Here is a 19,704-nt window from a genome sequence, read left to right on the forward strand (position 1 = left end):
TTTTGCTTAAATTGCTAGGGAAATCCTTTATCGCCAGATACAACCCGGTAGTAGTAATAGTATCTAAATAAATATCAGTTCTGTCAAACAAACATGTAAATATGTATTAATCTGTAACCTAATCATTACTGTGTCGCAATTTCTCTGTGGGAACGTAATTTGTCTTATTCGGATGCGTTTGTAACTTATTGTCATTTCTATACTTTTCTCTGTACAAACATAAAAGAAACCCATAGTATCTTGTCAATTTCTTAATAGGTATTACTACTATCGTGAGAATTAGAAAATTATGTCGATAAATGTAATAAACAAGTCTACAGAACTGTAAAAAGCATAGTTTATATTGATGTGAATATTCGATTCACATCATCACAGATACCTTTTTTGATCAAAATCTTTGTCAGTTGTTTATTGTTGTATGGTCTAATGCAAAGTGCGTGATTTACTATTTAGTACTTAAATTGGTAGACGGTTTTAGTGAATTATCACCTTAAAACCTCTAAATAAATAAAACTACAAGTAACAAAATTATATTGGAATTTATAAAAATATAAACACATTGGTTTCTATAACACTATTTCTTATACACTTAATTATTATTTGATAGAGTTAATAAAATAATAACACATTTTCCGTGTCATTCTATGTAAGTAAAGTATCCATTATGACGAACTTAATAGTTCAATTACTATTATTAGTAAAGAACGGACCTACTCGGACAATTGCTTATACCATAATCGCATTACCTTCATGAACGCAATCAATAACTAGACCGGATTACTGTCTGTCGTATTACACGCGTGTCGTAGTAAAAAATATTTTAGGGGCAATATTAAATTATTTACGGAATACGAACTTATTTACATATTTATTAAGAGGCTCCAATAAATAATATTGTGTTTCTATTAATTTCTACTACTTTATAACTTTGAACCGCAGTTGGAAGTTAGATGCACAGTCAAGCAAATTAATGAACGGTGGTCCGTTCACTAGCATCGACTATCTACGGCACCGTAATAGCAACAATAGTAATAGTAGAAATTTTTCATTATTTATTAACGGAATATTTTTTCTAAGGGGCACTCACAGGTTACAGGTCAACCTTACATATCAGTGTTGACCCGGCATGAAGTTAACACAAAAATCAACTACATTATATAATTACTAACATAATAGAATAATACTCGAAATCTTGCCAGATAACACAATTACTAGAGATTTACATAAAGTATGACGAGATGACAATTATCAAGTACTCGGTTACATTAAAAGACAAACAGAATAACACGAAACGATTAAATTGGATTACATAACGTCGCCTTACAATTGCACGTCTGCTCTAAATACGTACGTAAAATACCCTATTTGTAATTGTTATCCTGAACTGAGTATGCAAAACAGCAATACACTTATAACCCAGCTAAATAACGATGGTGCAAAATGTGTAATGTCATCGCATTAATGTTTTCATAACTTAGACACTGTATTGGCTTAGTTAGAGTATCAAGTAAGTTGTCTTATATACTTCATTATTTAACAAAATTTAGAATTAATTGAATTTAATTACTGTATTTCGTGTCACCAAATAATGTATTCTAATAATATATTATTTTTCTATATATAAGGCTTATAACTTTATTTACCAGCATGTTGGTTGGTAAGTACGAATTGTCTACTTCCCAAACATCGACAGTGAGACATCTGTGGGACTCTTGATGTATTGTCCATCATCAGATATAACTATCTTTGCATGTCAACGTCACTCACTGTCAATCACTTCTTTTGTCATCGGATATAAACAATGATGCATTTTTCTTATTCACTCTAGAAATAGGTAAATAAAATAAGAGAAAGTTTGTATTGATTTGGAATTTATCATTATATTTATTTAGTGGAATCCTCTATTACCAACAATGCATATTGTGGTATCATGATTAGATCTTGTAACCGTTAGGTAGGGCTAACTTAGAATTACACTTGACCCTACAAAAGTTTGTGACATGTCCGTAATCTACAATATTATCAGGTTTCTTTACCTGTTAGGGCCAAAACTATTCTAACGGATACGTAGTGGATATGCTTTACAACATCCGTTATAATATCATATCTTTACTGGTACTACGAAATTTGAACTAGAACACTTATGGAAACACGTCTGTGTCTCTTTACATATTGTTCCGGTCATTTCATTTAAGTTCCGTTTGCATCAGTATGTATACGTACAAGTATTCTTGAATTATGTGTTTCAAACATGTTATATACATTATAATGTCTAGTATTAGTAAATCTATCGTAAATGATGATCTCTCGCAACTTATTTGTGACTGGACTTGTTATAAGAGATAACTTATTGTATGGAATAATTATCAATCACTTTTCCGTTGCATCTTTATCAACATTTTACAGCAATGTTTTATAACTGTCACGTTTACTGTTAACAGTTATGTTATAAATAAACGGTGTACAATTCTTATTTATACAAACTGTTTGAAACTTGTTGTTCTATATGTGTGTGTGTCTTATATTTCATTGTTGTAGTAAAAACTTTTATTGTTGTACCAGTGTTACTAAGTAGTAAAATGGGCGGTCCTCATTGGAAGGCAATTATCGCAGTAATAGCTTTGTTATCAGACGCCGCTCCATCGTCCCAGCTAATGAATCAAGTTGCCGACACTGCTTTCTCTACTCCTGCAGACTTTGTTAGGCTCGTTGGTCAGAAAACGAATACAACCTCACATTTAATTCCATAGCTATTTCGGTCATACTTTTTATTCGCCTCGTCAAGCGTTGTTTCATATTATTTACGGTATATTTTACAGTTCTAGTTTATATTGTCACCAATGGAATACTATATATATCTATATCAACTAATATTGTTGTTACCTTATTTTGCTTTGTATGATGATCTATTTTTAGAAAGTAATGTACGTATTATATATTGACTACAGTCATCCAAAAGATGAACGAGAGACATCTTTACAATTTTTACATTGTCTAATATTGAGCCATCTACTTATAATGGGGACATATAGCGAATATGTGTCCACTTTTTATGATCGGTTAACGTACTTCAACTCATATCTGTTGCCTTAATTCATTGCACAATAATTATAATAAAATTATTGGGCTCCATATTTATGAGCTGATTCCGGCTTTATCAAGCGTCGGGACCAGTGACCAGTGTTGCGGCCGAAAGCGCGCGCGCGCCGACGCGTGAACCAGCTGATAGCGTGGGAATAACCTCATGCCTATAGACCATTTGGCACAACCACAACTATCAGTGCTCTATGGCATTTTTATGCTCATTTTTGTTAGAGATAAAATCTAATGAGAATAGTCTTTTAAAAGTTGCAACATATGTATTTTGTAATTTCTATCTAGTCTTCTGCTGCGTTTTGGTGTTATACATATCCTAACTTATGATGATTATTAATTACATTGTATACCAAGATTTATTTATATATGACTATTTGTCTGCTGTAGATGATCTGGTTGTATGTATAGATGTATGTCACTGTTGTCAATGAATACGTTATTGATGCTACGACTTGTTGTTACACTTCACAATGAAATACCTTCCCATCAGAGCTCTAAAGCCATCAAAGCTCTTAGACAATAGATGCGGGCCGCGTCCGTGGTATGCTGACTCTGACATGGATTGCTCTCGCACGCTTGTTGTTAGTTGACAATACAATTAAGTAATGATCACTCAATAAAAAGCAACTCAACTAAATTGGACTCTAAATATCGTGTATAGTCGTCAAAGTTATTGAGACACTCCTAATGTCTATAAGCTTTGAGAATTTCTACGTATTTTTGTTTTAAATTGAATTTTATAATTGAAATAGAAAATTTACTTGTTGACTTCGTGTTATTTGCTATTTTAAAGATATGTAGCTTGCAATACCATGTATAGTTTACATGAACTATTAGAAGTTTTTCTCAAAGAATATAATAGTAGGTATAGTATTGAATATTTATCACTGTAATAATGCAAATAATAAAGACTTCTCCACCACAGTTGTCACGCAAAATGTCGTAGTAATACGTAGTAGTTCGTGTCGTCCGCCTGAATGCAGCTGGTATATCTATTATCGTAATAGAGGTCGTTGAAGATAGATTCATATCGATGAGTTGCATTTTTTATTTTTACTTACCGCGTAACGAATATGGTAGAACAGTTAATTTCCGTCGTTTAATTTATGAATGGTTCCGTCTGGCTGAATATGTTTATCACATTCATGAACAAGCGCCATATTCGCGCACCGTAACAATGTTGGGAGATGTCAAAGGATAAATTGAGCCCATGATTTTCAGATATGTGCTTTCGTTTCCGTTCCGTAACTAATAATGAGTTACTATTAATTTTAAACAGTGATGGGAGATTGTTGTTCAAAACACAATAGAGAAAACATTTCGATTTATTATCAAAAAATTGACAAATTTGATATTATTATATCCAACAATAATTTCATTTGAATAAAACAGATTGTAATCTTTCTAAAAACTGGCACTGATCGCTAGTGCTATAATGATAAATAAGAACAGTTTATATTCCAAGACAAAGTAGACTATAAATCAAGCGGCAAGGGGCTAATTATCACTGGCCGGGGTACCTGGTGTCATTGCACGCACCTGATACCAGGTATATTCTAGTCTAACATTAGAAGTAGCAATTTGCAATGTTAAGTTCTAAATGAGGATAGAAGATTTATATCACATGATATATCATATACTTATCGATTACCAAGCGAGCTATTACGAATTATAAGCAGTAGATAATAATCTAGACAAAAATTGGTTAAAGAAAGTTTTGGTTTGTGTTGTGACACCCTAGAGTATAACTATTGTTTCTGTCTGTACATAATTCTATAACAAAACGAAGTTGTTGTTTGGAGATTAAACAAACCCTGGTTGAATGACATCTTATTTCAACGTCTTTATTTTACGAGTTATTTAGAAATCTTCAAATATATTAATCATTGTTCAAATAAGTACTTGTTGTTAGTTCGTTGTGTCTATCTACGCTTGAAACACAACTTTTGTATTTCCATTACAGTTTATGGCTCACATCAATCATTCGAGAGAAAAGAATCTCATTATTTTTTATAACTTGTACTATTTTGTATAATCCGATGTAACAGAAAAAGCATTAAATATTTTTAAATTATTGTATTTCTTCACTCCAGTTGCATCTACTAGTAAATATATTTATGAAGGTGTCAATTTATAAAATATATTTCATATAACTTCTTTATTTTTTTACCACTTTCTAACGTTTCTGTTTTTTAAGCTTTACGAAAAGATAAATCTGTTGAGGATATTATTCTCTCTTACGATGTATACATGGATAGAGTATACACACATTGTTACGTTTCACATACATATGTAAGTATACATTCCAAAACCAGCCTTAACTAGTGGGACACGTTAAAGAATTTTTAAATAATCAATGCACATGATAGATGCAACTGTTTACTACACTTAAATGATTAAGTAATACCTATTTAATAAATTCCCGTACCATGTTTTCATGTTAATTGGTTTATTCAATTAAAATTGTGATCATTAGTACTGATACTTTTACAAGTTATACAGTCATATGCGTTTTATCTTAAATGATGTTGAATGAAATTCGTACGTCCTGGATGTAAAATTGCGATCCGGTGAGGGTATTACATAATGATGAGCAAAAGGATGCCGGAATGGAGGATGACAATCAGCGCCTCCCCACGACTCGTGCGACAACGAGCAGCAAGGTCGCCGTCTGATTGTCGGTAATAGTGCTTATTAGATACCACGACACACTGGCCCAATTCTATCACACTTTTGTTGATCTATCTTATTTTCAATAGCCTTTGTTATTATAAAAAAAAAACACATTTAATACTTTGCGACATATTTTACTTTTTTTCGAAAGTTGTTTAAAACAAAGATTTATGTATCATATGTAGTTGACACATATCATATGTAGTTTCATGTTACATTTATCGTCGTATTTTATTTTGGTAACAGTAGTTCTTTTTACGTTGTAAAACTAGCCATTCTGCATACGTCATATTTTACTAGTATCTAATGGTAAAGGCCGCATGCAGATCCCTGACATGTCATCTGCTTGTTGTGTTGGACAAGTTAATGACAGTTATTTGCGTAACTTGAAATGGATGGACAGCACTTGTTTGAACAATTGTTCAATCCATCCTGACTCTTAACAGGATGATAGTGGGCACGCAACACACACACTCTGCCTGTTACGAAACTATACTATATTTAGAACGTTGACGACACTAACGAAACATGAACTAATTGTATTGTTTTGACCCCATGTTTACCAAATATTATTGAATCACTACCGTGTTTGGGACATTTCTAGAAATAACATATTGATTATGTATTTAGAAATTACCTTTATTCAGAAGGCTATAAATTTTCCAGGTTGATATATTTTGATAATCTGAAACCAAATTACGAAAAATTAGTCATTTTATTGTATATAGCACTGAATTCATAATAGTTCGTAGTATTAACGATATAAACCGGGAAAGTACATCAAATGGTATTATAACCAGCGAAGTATGATCACATCTCGTAAGTTCAGAACTCATTGACTGTATCCTTGGCGAGTCAGTGTGAATCATCGTTTAATAATATTTTGCTATTATTGCGTGTAATAGCATTGTAATTAATTTAATTTGTTAAGTGAACCTTGTTCTTAATTTTTGTATTAATAATATTATATCTTATACAGTTATTCCAAATCGTATATTTAGTCACTTGTCGACATAATGTCAACGCTTCAGTGTACATGGCAGTGTATATACATACATTGATCCATAGGAGCTGATAAATCTACAGCTACCTCTAGATTAATTTTGATTTATTGTCGATTTTTCTACCACAGGAGTGTCAGGCAATAATAGAAATTGACATACCAACTGTTGATATCGGCTAATCTAATTCAGAGTAGTACGTAAACAATTAGGCTACAAAGTTTGTTTTTTATACAATAGAAGTATAGTCATTAAACCTTGCACCAGCTATTTTAAAATATTTTTTGCATTGATATCAAACATATTTGAATACATAGTTTCTCATGTGGCATTTAACTTAGCATTAGTAACAAATAACATTGAAATATAATTATGATTTCTAAGACCAGTTCTAGCAGCTGCCGCCTCATGCATTTAGCAAGCTTATTTCTTGTGGATACGTGCAACGGATGTGCAATATCAAGTTAAGGCAGCTGCTATGTATGGTATTAGTCATGTACTTAATAAGTAATTTGTAGTTTAACAATTCAGTAGTTAATTGTACGCATAATTTTCCCTGTTTATGATTAGTCATTTTCATTAAACTGTGTGTGTAACGGAACGGATTGTTGTGTTAGTGGATTTATCAATTTAATTCAATTTTGTGGTTAACCACAATGTATATACTTAATTCATATAAAACGAACGCTGTAGTAGGTAAGTTTACTTACTTAAAATTGATAATTAAATTGATTTTTTTTAATATTAAAATATATAGAATAATAATGAGTAGTTGATATTTGTACTTTGTTGACGCTAAGAAGTATTTTCATTCTCTTTTGAAGAAAGAGAAAGGGACTACATTGCATTACTGGTGCTTAGAAGGTTATGATAGTGAAAGCAGATGTAAATGTTTGAGGCATATTTAATATGATACACAAATATAAATATAACTTACTGTATAAAATTTTTATTTTTATATATATATAATTTTTTTATACAATATGGACAATTAGATTCTTTAGGCTGCAAGAAAAAATATGTAATAAAAAATGGGAATCATAAATTGACAAAGTTTTTAGAAATATTTTTATAAGTTGTTATTACTTTGTCACGTTTGGATTTGTTAATAGAAAGCTGAAACAAAACGATATTCTGTAGTTGTTGATGCACCCGTCAGTGTATTTAATGCAGTCGTTATGCCACGGTGGGTCGGCCTTCGCCACGGCAACGGGCTCATTGTATGTGACAGCTACAATGAACACTTGGAAACTAGATATTGGCGTCTTCTGTCCACAACGTCTCGAGTTTACTAATTTTACAGTATCGCTTCCTGTGTTCAACTGAAACTGGAAACAAATTGCGCGACTGCATCGACATGCGTTTGAAACTCGCTACTAAATCAATTAATTACACAAACTATAAGTCCATTTGTATCAAGTGTGCGTTGTTGGCTTAGATCATTCCTCCTTTTATACCTATGTAGGAAATACGAATACCATTTACTATATACTTCTAATGATTGTATATATAATTCAGTTCCGTAGTCTTTTAGTTCCATTCCATAGTTATGCACTGTCGACTTTATTCTAAGTACAGGAAGTATGATTAATTACAGTTGACATATTTTCCATATTCTCTAATCGGTCTGCCATCTCCTTTCATTAGCCGACTTGTCGAACTCCGGACGCGGCGGACATCAAGCGATTTGTTATGTCTAATAGCACTATGTACCTGCATAGTACATACTATTTACTTAATTATTTATAATTACCAATTAATAAAAATATATACAGGAATTATGTTTATATGATATTTAAATTACCGAATATCGTATGCGAAAGAACTACTGTGTTCGGTGGCTGTACAATTTGTTTTATATCCCTATTCAACGAAATTGTTCAGTTAACCACAAGATCGCGCAAAGAAGCAGGGATTTCCAATAATAGCGAGGGTTCTGATGGACACGCAATTGCATTTTGACAGGGGCCAAACAACTAGAAGAGTAGGAAGGTACTTACAGTGTGCTGACCTCTATCACTTGCTACTTGTCTCTATGCGATGCTTAATTTGCGTTAGCTTTAGTATCTAGACAGGTATTAGGAATAAAATGTTTTTTTTTCTGAATTAGTTTGATTAAATCACCGTTTCGTATGTTTCGTAAAATTTATTATTTATTTCATGTATTTTAATTTTTCTAGATACATTCTGGCATTAAAAGTCACAAGTTCACTAATAATGTATCCGTATTTTACATGCACATATAGGATATTATAGTTTTTATTATTATTTTTTATATGTTATGTAATTTGGCTTATTTTATAATTTAGATATTTTATAGTTCTGCGAACAAAGTCGCGCGAAATACTGAATAGAAGTATTTTCACTCAAACAATATGTCGTATGGCTTATGGTAAGGCTCTTAATACGGAGGGTTACTCTCTGTCCCAAATTGTCTGGCAAAATTTCGTAGCCCTTTGCAATGAAGTTATTATTACGGGCCACTGATTTGATGAGGATACCCAACAGTAGCATATTGCTCGTTCCATTTATCCTGAAAATTTTGCCCGTGGATACGTGTCGACGTCGAAAATTTTAAGAACAACGTTTTTATTATAAACAAACTCGTTACTTTATGGATATTTTCAGTAGATATACATATAGTAAATCTGTAGATCTATATGAAAAATAGTAATTCAGAAAATAAAATATTCTTATCGCAATAATCAATATTGTCAAATATACCGTATATTTGACAATATTGGCACACCACACAACCACAATGGCAACAGTTGACAGATGTTTTTATTGTATCAACACACAGTAATAATAATTGATGGGATAAAGAAAAATAAAGCATAGCTTGTAGTTTTAGGTGTGGTCATTTGCTTATAGTTAATTGTGCATGTATTAGAAAGAAAGGAACTAAGATATAATATAAATGAAACGGTGTCGATTGAGCTACATAATTTTGTCACCTTGAAACTGTAGTTGGTTTTTTGAGTAGACCACTTTAGCAATGAAAATGTCGTCACTGAGTGATACGTCGTGTACTTGTGACGAAGAGTTTTTTACTCCATACAATTTAAAAATATCGTGACACATTGTAGATTTAAATTCCCAATTTTAAAGTCGAGTCGTCATGGTTCGGCGATCAAGTTCTTGTGAAATGTGCCTCCTAAATTAGATCGATGACTGAATTTCCTCTCTGAATCAGCATGCTCAATGAATTACGATAGTTTTATACGTGCCTATAAGCCTCATTATAATTATAAATAGGATTGATCTTAATTTGCCAGTATGTAAGTAGTGTTCAGTATTCACAGAACTAAACAATCTATATTTGAAATAAATATATTTTAGTTCACAAAGTTAAGTTAGCAGCTTTAATTGTTCAATCCATCAGAGAATACAAGGCAGTACGTTACGTTCAACGTTAGCTAGAATGAATCAATGTGACCGTGCGGTTTATTGAATCAGTTAAAATTATTTACATATTCACCACATTCGTTGTATAAAGATCGGTTTCATACGTCATAATATGACTGGGTTTCCGAATGGTTTATTCATCTGTATAATCTATAATACCATTTGCTACTTAACAATACGTAATTTAAACTCGAGACTGTAAGTATAAATAATGGCGGTAACAACTGTTGTTGTGTATTAAATGTCGGGAAATGTAGACCATTCCCTGTGGGTTGGCGGAGTGGGGCGGAAAACGACGTAGTTTCCTCCGTTGCCATAGCGACGCCCTGCCCACGTGGCCTATGCCTTTCACAGCCTTCAGTTACACCGAATTAGCAAACTGAAGCACGCGACGTTAATATATAGATTATCCTTTATTGTGGTAACTTACTCCGCACATGTTTCGTCAAGTGTAATCGCTCGTGAGATACGGCTGTTTAACTCCCTTCATAATAATGATTGCGCTTGTTTATGGTAATTTGTAAACTACAAATATATTACATCTAAATTGATAATCACACCTCCCCTAGATTTCTTTAAAGCGTTTGAGAGATTGCATAACTGTGTTCTATGCAACTCTTATGATGTAGGGGAGAGTATTGCTCCCTAGTCAAATTGCATTTTATTTATTCAAGACCTCACCACCCTTGAGCGAATACGGAACAAGCCCTGAGGGAAAATTACCCTGTTACGTCATTAGTTTGTCGTTTAATATCGACTAAATTAATTCATTAATTATTTGTTGCTATTCATATGAAATCATTAAATGGCAAAAACTTTTAATAAAATAATTGCTGAAAAACAATTTTAAGATTACGTAGGTTATATGATGTACATGGTCTTGTTAAATAAAAAAAAAAACTGATTTATTATTGAAATTATATGTAATATATTACTAATCTTGATAATCTTCTATTACTTTAAACCTACTTAGTTTGTATTTGTATTGATAAACCGGTTCATCTTGAATATTAACCATATACGTAATTTAAGCGATTATGTATAATTAAGTAATACCTAAGTACACAAACAGAATTCTTAGTGGTATAAGAATATTATTTTTATATTACTGAGTATGGTAAACAAGTTGTTAGGTCAACTGATGGAAAGTGATAGTTAATAATTATCTCGTATATAGACAAATTACAAATGTGCTCGTTATAAATTATGTAGCTATCCAAGACCTAATTTTGATGTAATAGACTCGAAATACATAAAATACATGACGTTTATTTGATGTTATCTGCCTTTTAATGTTATTAGCGAAGGTTTATTTTTAAGTTTTTTATGTAGATATAAAGTTTAAATAGCTAATATTTCATTCTTCATAATTCATAATTCTTTATATAAACACGTTGCAGAAAAGTGTACAAATAAATAAATAATGTTTCTATTGCGGTATTTCGATTTAATTTTTGTTGCATTCCGTCAAGTTAGCCTGCTAACGTAAGACTATTGAGTGAATTATTCAAGTACATAGAAAATATTGATCTTGGCTTCGCACAGGTGCAAGAATTGTAGGAATAACACCTCTGTTGGACATTGATGTACATAGCTTTCACTAAGTGAAATAATTTTTAAAATATGACGTAGTGTATATGTAAGTGTAAATCTATCCTCTTTATAATATTAGTTTAGAAAATAATTATTTTAATAATAAATCCTAATTATCGTTAATTAAGTTGTAGTGAGATAGAAAATACCTAATTGTTATACCATGACGTGATGTAAGTATTGGTAGATACATATCATGATTTACAGGCTACTATCTATATATACATTGATTTCATATTATTATATATATAGCTAATGCCAAGGCTGCCATTATAATATTCTTGTATCGAGTATAAAGGCAAGTATCTAAATATAATATACAAAAACATATGAGTATGTGAGTACTAACAGTAACATATTTATACCTACCTTCATAGCGGTCATTACTCATTTTACTGTCGTAGTAGCTAATATGACAATAGTTGTCACTTGTTATTCGATTTATATTAGCATAATATATTAAAAATAGTAATTACAATTTAAGGTGAATTTCTGATATTACCTCTTGCAGATTTTAGACAAACACGATCTCTAGTACCTAAACATAATTAATTATACGAGTAAAAGTGAAAAATGATAAAAAATATAAACAGACCCTTAGCACAATAGAATGACCGATGTGTACGTTATGCTACATTGGTCATGCTATCAGAAATGGAATAGAAGAATAGGCATCACAAGTAACATGACCATTTTATGCTGATGTCATCTTACGTGTAATAAAAACACCCCTGTTACGTAATGCAATCGATACCGGGCACCTACATTACATATTTATTGCAGACAGGGTCTCGGAAGTTCAGACGAAATATGGAAATCTACTTTTACGGTAGAATAAAGGGGATTACATTTTAGCAAAATGTTATTTGGTTTGTAGTTGTTACTAACAAACATATTATTTCTACTCTTACTTCTTTATATATTGTAGTATAGTATACACTATTATAATACTATATTTAATGTATGTGCCATGCCATGCCATCTATATAATTGATTTATGACTTTTGAACATATCTAAAATATTTAGGTCTCTTTCATTTTTTGGAGTACATTCATTATATTAACTTGAATAAAATACAGAAGTTATTGTACAAAAGTATATATATGTATGAAATTGATTTGTGCTGATTGCAGAAGTCTACCAACTACCTGGCCACAAAGTTTGCGCGTAATACAGAGAAGCCGATAACTTGGCATTTATATGGGCCGGGAGCTTGCTCCGAACTCTACATTAATTACCGCTGACTCGTCGAGTAACTTAGTTAAGCAAACTGTTGAGCAATGAATATTGTGCAATGAATAACTAATCCAAATGTGTCCCTTACTTTTACTGTAAAAGTAATGTGTTGGATGGGACAAATTTATTTGCTTAAATGAATATAGATTTCTACTATATACTTATCATTCATATATGGTAGTGGTGGTGCCAAAATATTTTTTTTCGCATTTCTAATGACATGAATCATGTAGACGGGTATTTATCGTGTCACCATGAAAAAAATTGACTGCGACTGTACAAGGGACGGACAACAATGAAGCCTCAAATTTCCTCCCCCGGTAAAAAGTTTTGCGCTTTGCAAACAGTTTCCTGTTTGCATATGAAATGCTGTTAGTAGTCAGAATTAAGCCCCATCACAGTATGTGTGGCGTATTTGCAGAGCATACTATACATATTTGTGGCGGCGCGGCGGGAACAATGAGTCATCCCCTAAAGCAATAACTTAACTCTGTATAAGAGAGTACTACGAGCTACTCACAACTTCAGTGACGCAATTTTATAATGGTTTCATGACTCAGTTATATCCGAATCAAGATCGAATGATTCATTACGGTAGTAGTAGTGGCATTGAAGTATTTTTTTATTAATGGAATACATTTATAACTTTATTCTATGTACTGAACAAACAATATTACAAATGACAGTAGTGTTAGTTTAATGAGTAGAGTTGCTACTCCAATGATGATTGGTATTTATATCATCAAGGGCGAAAAGGAAAATTATCGAATCCTATATTTATGAAAGTTTTATTATTATAGGATGCTTAAAAAAATTATTTTTAAATCAGTCATCATCATTTATTTAAAAAAATCTAAAATACCCACAGAAATTGCGTAAACAAGATCTACATAATCATTGCAGTGCACATGTTCGTGGTAATAGTGTTAATCTTTGTTTGGTTTTGCTATATCTACATTATGTAAAATTTTCTCACGTAACCCAATATTCGTTATAACACGCGCAAAAATTCAAGCAATAGCCGTTGGTGCAATATCAGAGATAACGGACATGGCACCGCGTGTCGAAGACAGGTCGACGAACGCAAACGCATCGTTGAATCATTGTTGGCGCCTCGACAAATCTCATGTGTCTTCAGAAGTAGGTACGTACATGTATATTACGAGTTTAAAATTACCAATGAACGACACTGACAAGGCGCAAATGAACTTGCTAACATTAATTCACGTAATAAATACAAAATACGTGATGAACACGCGAATACAACATTATACCTACGATTATAAGTAATTATTCTGTTACTTCAAAATATTTGTGAAATTATACAGAATTATTAGTTAAATATTAATGAGTTTATTATCGAACAGTTTTTTAAGTTAAATAATGTAACGTGGGAAATAGACTCTAATTGGAGTACTTTGCTGAATAATATACAACAAAGCATGCGCAATGAATATTCACTAAACGCTGCAATATTGAAAGGATCCGAGAGCTGTGCATACCATGTGGTGAGAGCTATTAACGCACTGTCAGCTGCAAACGGAATAAACAGGCGAGGAATTGATAAATGTATATAAATGTTATTATTGTAATGTCATTGAAAAATTAGATGTAGGGTAGCAGTAACAGCATACGCAGATTGCCCTTTATTGTTGTTATTGTCATCATCCACACTGAATAAATCATCATATCAATCAATCAATCATAATTAAACAATTATTTTCAAGTCATCTACGTTAAATTTAAATACTTAAATAATTTTCGATATATGTAGCTTATTTTCATTTATTTGTTTACATCGTGTTTCTATCACAGATAACATAATATTACATATTCTATGTATTCTATGAGTCAGTATAAATCGTAATATTTAGGCATGTTGTAAATTTAATTGAACATTCAGTGAATAATGTAGCCGTGAATCAATTAACTTTTTAACATAAATATTAATCCTATTTCTAAGAATGATGACAATGTCCAAGGCCGTAGTCTACATTCCAGTAACTAATTATTATGTGCACTAGCTATTACACGAATGCAATTGCTTAGATAATTGCGTATAGCTTATGTTAGTACATAAAAGTACGTATTCTATAACATTCACACTACCGGCTCGGTAAGTTTGATAACTTTTTCGTGTTATGGTGCAATTAATTTGCACGTATTATGTATGTTCTAATTACGAATACGTTAATTCGTTCACTTAACTTCTATAACTCATTACCTACCGCTATTAGGTACAAAATTTGCCAATTTAATTATGGTATTAGCGAATCGATTTATCATTTTAAAATTAGAATTAACTGAAGTGACACTCGTTAGTTTGAGTATTTCATTCAATCATTGCATTATATTGTCATAGGTAAGTAATGTAACAAGAATGATTCTAAATCACTTACCGGTATACAATGTTATTATTATTAATACACATTAATAATAATAACATTGTATACCGGTAAGTGATTTAGAATCTTTCTTGTGACATTGTACTTTAAGGGGAAGCCCTTGTTAGTTGTGGCCATTGAATGGTTGAAATTATGATATATTTGAATGTTAGCAATTGGCTCGTTATCACTTTAATACGGACGCAGATTACTATCTCCGCCGCCACTTAAAAAGTAGAGTAGTTAGAGAAATCGCTGGATGCATGATTTATATTTCCATTACTATCTTAATTTGTTATCTTTAGATCCTAATAGATAAACAAAGCATCATCAAACTGAACATTTCTTGATCACGGCGGTCAGTGGTGATTTTAATGTACATGCACCTGGCTTATCTGTAAATGCATTCAATTATATCCCTTACTGAGTTCGAATATAGATTACAGGTAGTTTCACAGATTCTGTACGAACGAATTCATAGGTCGGTAATAAGAGATTGATGATTGCTGGACCGTGTACTAACGGGATATACAAGTATATTGGTAATTTGATATTTCGAAATCCAATACATATCTAGGTATGTCTTATTTCAGTAATATTATAAAGTAATTATACTAAGTGACATTTTATATACATATTATATATTTTATTGAATGTCTTATTTTTAACTAACCGAATGTCCGAAGTATTTCTGATTTCGACTACAATTGTTTTGGTGTATAAACATACAACAATATCTTCAGTAAAATGAAACTTTTTTGTTAATTATTTGTGTGATAGGATTTACTAAACTATTATTATCATTTCGCAGGTTAATTACTTAATCACGTATAAATTAATATTGTTTTTGTATATAACAATCTTATTTTTTGCCCAAACTCTAATAATGTTTATCATTTCATTATTAATATTTCACCTTTTATCTCGAGATTGTTTAACTTCCAAGAATTCGTATATAATTTAAATTATTTTAGTAGCTTTTAGTAGACTATTATGTTTGTAAAGAATACATATATGTAGTGATCCGAAAAATATTGTTGTCAAACAAACATTTGTACGGGTATGCTTACGTTTGTGTTGTATCTGGAGAGCTCTTCTATGAAGATACCGCACGTGAGCTTAGCTCCAAGTATGGACAAGTGTATAAGTCGAGTGCTTGTTCAACATGTCTCCTGACTACATCTGTCACAGTAGCGTTGCTTTTGCTACATCTTGATTTTTACAATTTACACTGTGTAAGTGTGTTTTTAATTCTACCAACAGTAACTAAAGGAATGAACAAGCAACTAAAACTAACTATACATTTATCACTTTTTGACTCATGAAGTTACTAATAAGTTAAAGAAGTTGTAAATGTATATAAATGACATTTCGAAATGACAACGATTGTGGATACTTTTTCAAAACGAAATTAAATAACATTTTGGTTAGTGATGATGTGACGAATGTACAAGGTTTAGTTGCTATTATTGTTGAGTGGGTTTTCTTCAGTTGTTATTTGACTAGAATAAACCCCAACTCTTAGGACATAGAACACAAAATAAAAAGGTTTAGGAATAATCAAATGGAATAATTCACAAATTCGAATCCATTATTCCAAGCATGGCATGGATTCTGTTGTATTTATTTAACATTTTGCACCATTTGACAAGAAACATAAAGCACGTCGCAAACTTACTAACTCTGCTGCTTGTTAAAAACTAGTACATGGACGAACGTACTTCGCTTGGTACTTTGATAAACTTGAGAAGTAAAATGTTATGTATCATTTTTTATCAAAATTTTGAAGATATAATGTGTATTGTCAAGTTTAAAAGATTTATTATTAAAAAAATATTGTATAATTTCTCGGTGAAAACGGTAATATATTACCCCTAATGCAGACCCTGTACTATATATAACTATATAATTGTAAGCATTTTTATTAAAAGCAGATGTTAAATAAACATTCGAAAAATTATCATTTACGTCAATAATTCGTCAATCGGTCAATAATTACTTGTATATACAATTAACATGCCGTCAAATTGACAGCCATTTTATTTGGCAGTCGTTTTAACTTTTCTCTCTATTTCTTTGAATGCATTTTTCGTTAATTTTAATTTACTGTCATTTATATAGCTGTAAAGTATAAAAAGTCTATATTGTTGATCCCGGAAAATACCGTCACAATCGCAGCGGATAACGGAAGAGCTAGTTCACTGTTCACAATTAGTACCATGTCCCGTTACTAGCACATTGTCTGCTTCAGTACTCTACTAATTATATTCCTTTGTGCCCTCTTAATAGAAGGTTCACAGATTGTTTGTATTGCATTTAGTATTTCACTAACGTAAATATTCACCTTTTGTTCGATGAATCGAGTCATATATGGATAGTAATTTTAAATTATTTTATGCGATGTATAAAGTTTAATTTGCACGGTCAATATCTTATCAATGTTTTAAAAGAACATTAAGTATATTATAATTCTAAAAACTACATGTACTAATTGAGCATAATATGTAGGTTAGTTCTATAGAATTATAATATAAAACCCATGTTTAATATTAGGTAACGAATTTTTATAAAAATTAAACAAATTATGATACTTTTTTTTTAAATTAATAACTTTATAAATGTCAGCGGTATTTAGTTTTTATTCAAGAAAACGTAAATATAATGAATCCCTTAATAATAGGTATTTATCCTTAGAATGTCATCAAAGTGTAAAATCAAATTATTACTAGGTAAGAAAATCCTCAAACCTTTAACCCTTAACCTTAACGTTAAGTCCTTAAAACACCACACGCGAGATTTGTGCTTTTTGTTCTAAATATAATTAGTTTCGGAGTGAGGTCAGGAATGGAAAAGCCAAGGACACCGCTCCCTTCGTCCGGGCGAGACCTTGTGGTTGTCCTCGAACAAGAATGGCACCGATGTCCTTACGAAAGCTATATAAGCAGATATACATAGACTACTTTGTTATGAAACGCTCAAACGCTTTGTACATCAGACTGTATAGTTACTATAAATAGATTTATAACTTTATTATCGGCGAGTTGCCCTTCTGGGTCTTGTCAAGGTAGTCAAAATGTTGTTAAAATACAACCTGTCATTGAAATATAACATACATATTTACGAGGTCACGTAACATAATAATATTTATACTCATTAGAAATTAAATAAATAACTTAGATAAAATCATATAAAAAAACTGGTATAGTATCAACTATCTATATATAAAAAAACTAATTTACAGTGCATTACATTATACAAATTAATAGCACGTATTTCATGCTTCACAGTAACAGCGGATAGAAATAAAAAGGTATGAGTAAAAATGTGTGCTAGATATGATACCCGTAAAGAACACGTTTTACTCTTGGATTCCAATGTATCACTTTTGTCATGCCTTCGATCATCCTATGACGGCATCCAATTTATTATATTCAACATTAACGGTTTACGGAAGATTTCTGGCCAATATATTCGCTGCATCATCACTAATAAAGAATACCGTATATATTATACAGTAACATATTCCAAGTTTCATAGACTCTAATTCCATTGAAGAAGTATGAAAGGATAAATTAGCAAAATAAGATATAAAAAAAGCACGTTAAACAAACTATACAAAATAAAATAAACATTTGGAAGTTTTTAATATGAAACGGTATATGTCATCATTGTGAAAAGCATTTGTTGGAATTACCGAGGAAATAGGATTATATTTGGGCGGATATTAAATTATATACGGTGAGAACCGGATTACTTGGTGCGGGTACCGTTATTGATAGACTTTTACGATATGATTGTCAATCACGATTCATGTAACTTTACAATGCTGCTATACTAGTGCCGATCATAAAGCTCGACACTAAACGTAACAGAGATTTAACTATCGAGATAATTACCTATATTATTACTATTAACTTTAGTAAAGAAGATAATAATGAGTCGGCATAGCATAGAAATTTGTTTAATATGAGTGGTAATTAGCAGGTAGTGGGGCACGTGCCGGAAACCCTACATTCGATATTGGTTGCTAGTGCCTTTTGACTTTGCCCTCATAACACCTGCCACGTTCAACCATGCATAGAATCTAAATGAGATTCGAATTTAAATTTTAAACGTTCATTGATGTATAAAACGAGAATGGATGTTATTGTAATGAGTGGGGCCATGCTTTTATTGAGACAGTTATGACGTAAAAGGCGCTCGTGTCTACAAACATATTGTTGTTCATTAGAGCTACGCTCCTAACTTGAATAATTCAGTATCTAAACAAGAAAAGACCACGAAGAAGAGTCTGCGCGTGTTCATTTAATTT

General features: G+C 31.6%; 2 protein-coding genes across 3 annotated transcripts in view; one reads left to right on the top strand and one right to left on the bottom strand.

Moving 5' to 3' along the window:
* Positions 1-19,704, top strand: part of LOC131841859 (mitoguardin) — a 62,239-nt gene that overhangs the window by 23,249 nt on the left and 19,286 nt on the right. The window lies entirely within an intron of this gene.
* Positions 1-19,704, bottom strand: part of LOC131841861 (protein unzipped) — a 36,380-nt gene that overhangs the window by 7,106 nt on the left and 9,570 nt on the right. Inside the window, exon 2 of one of the 2 annotated variants that reach the window (XM_059190223.1) lies at positions 6,407-6,454. The exons of the other annotated variant lie outside the window; for it this stretch is intronic. The gene's annotated coding sequence lies outside the window, so the exon portion shown is untranslated. The remainder of the gene's footprint in view (positions 1-6,406; positions 6,455-19,704) is intronic. 2 annotated transcript variants of the gene reach the window in all.

The sequence above is a fragment of the Achroia grisella genome, unplaced genomic scaffold (genome assembly GCF_030625045.1).
Source record: "Achroia grisella isolate CSIRO2021 unplaced genomic scaffold, CSIRO_AGI_Agris_v1 utg1971, whole genome shotgun sequence".
Lineage (NCBI taxonomy): Eukaryota > Metazoa > Arthropoda > Insecta > Lepidoptera > Pyralidae > Achroia > Achroia grisella.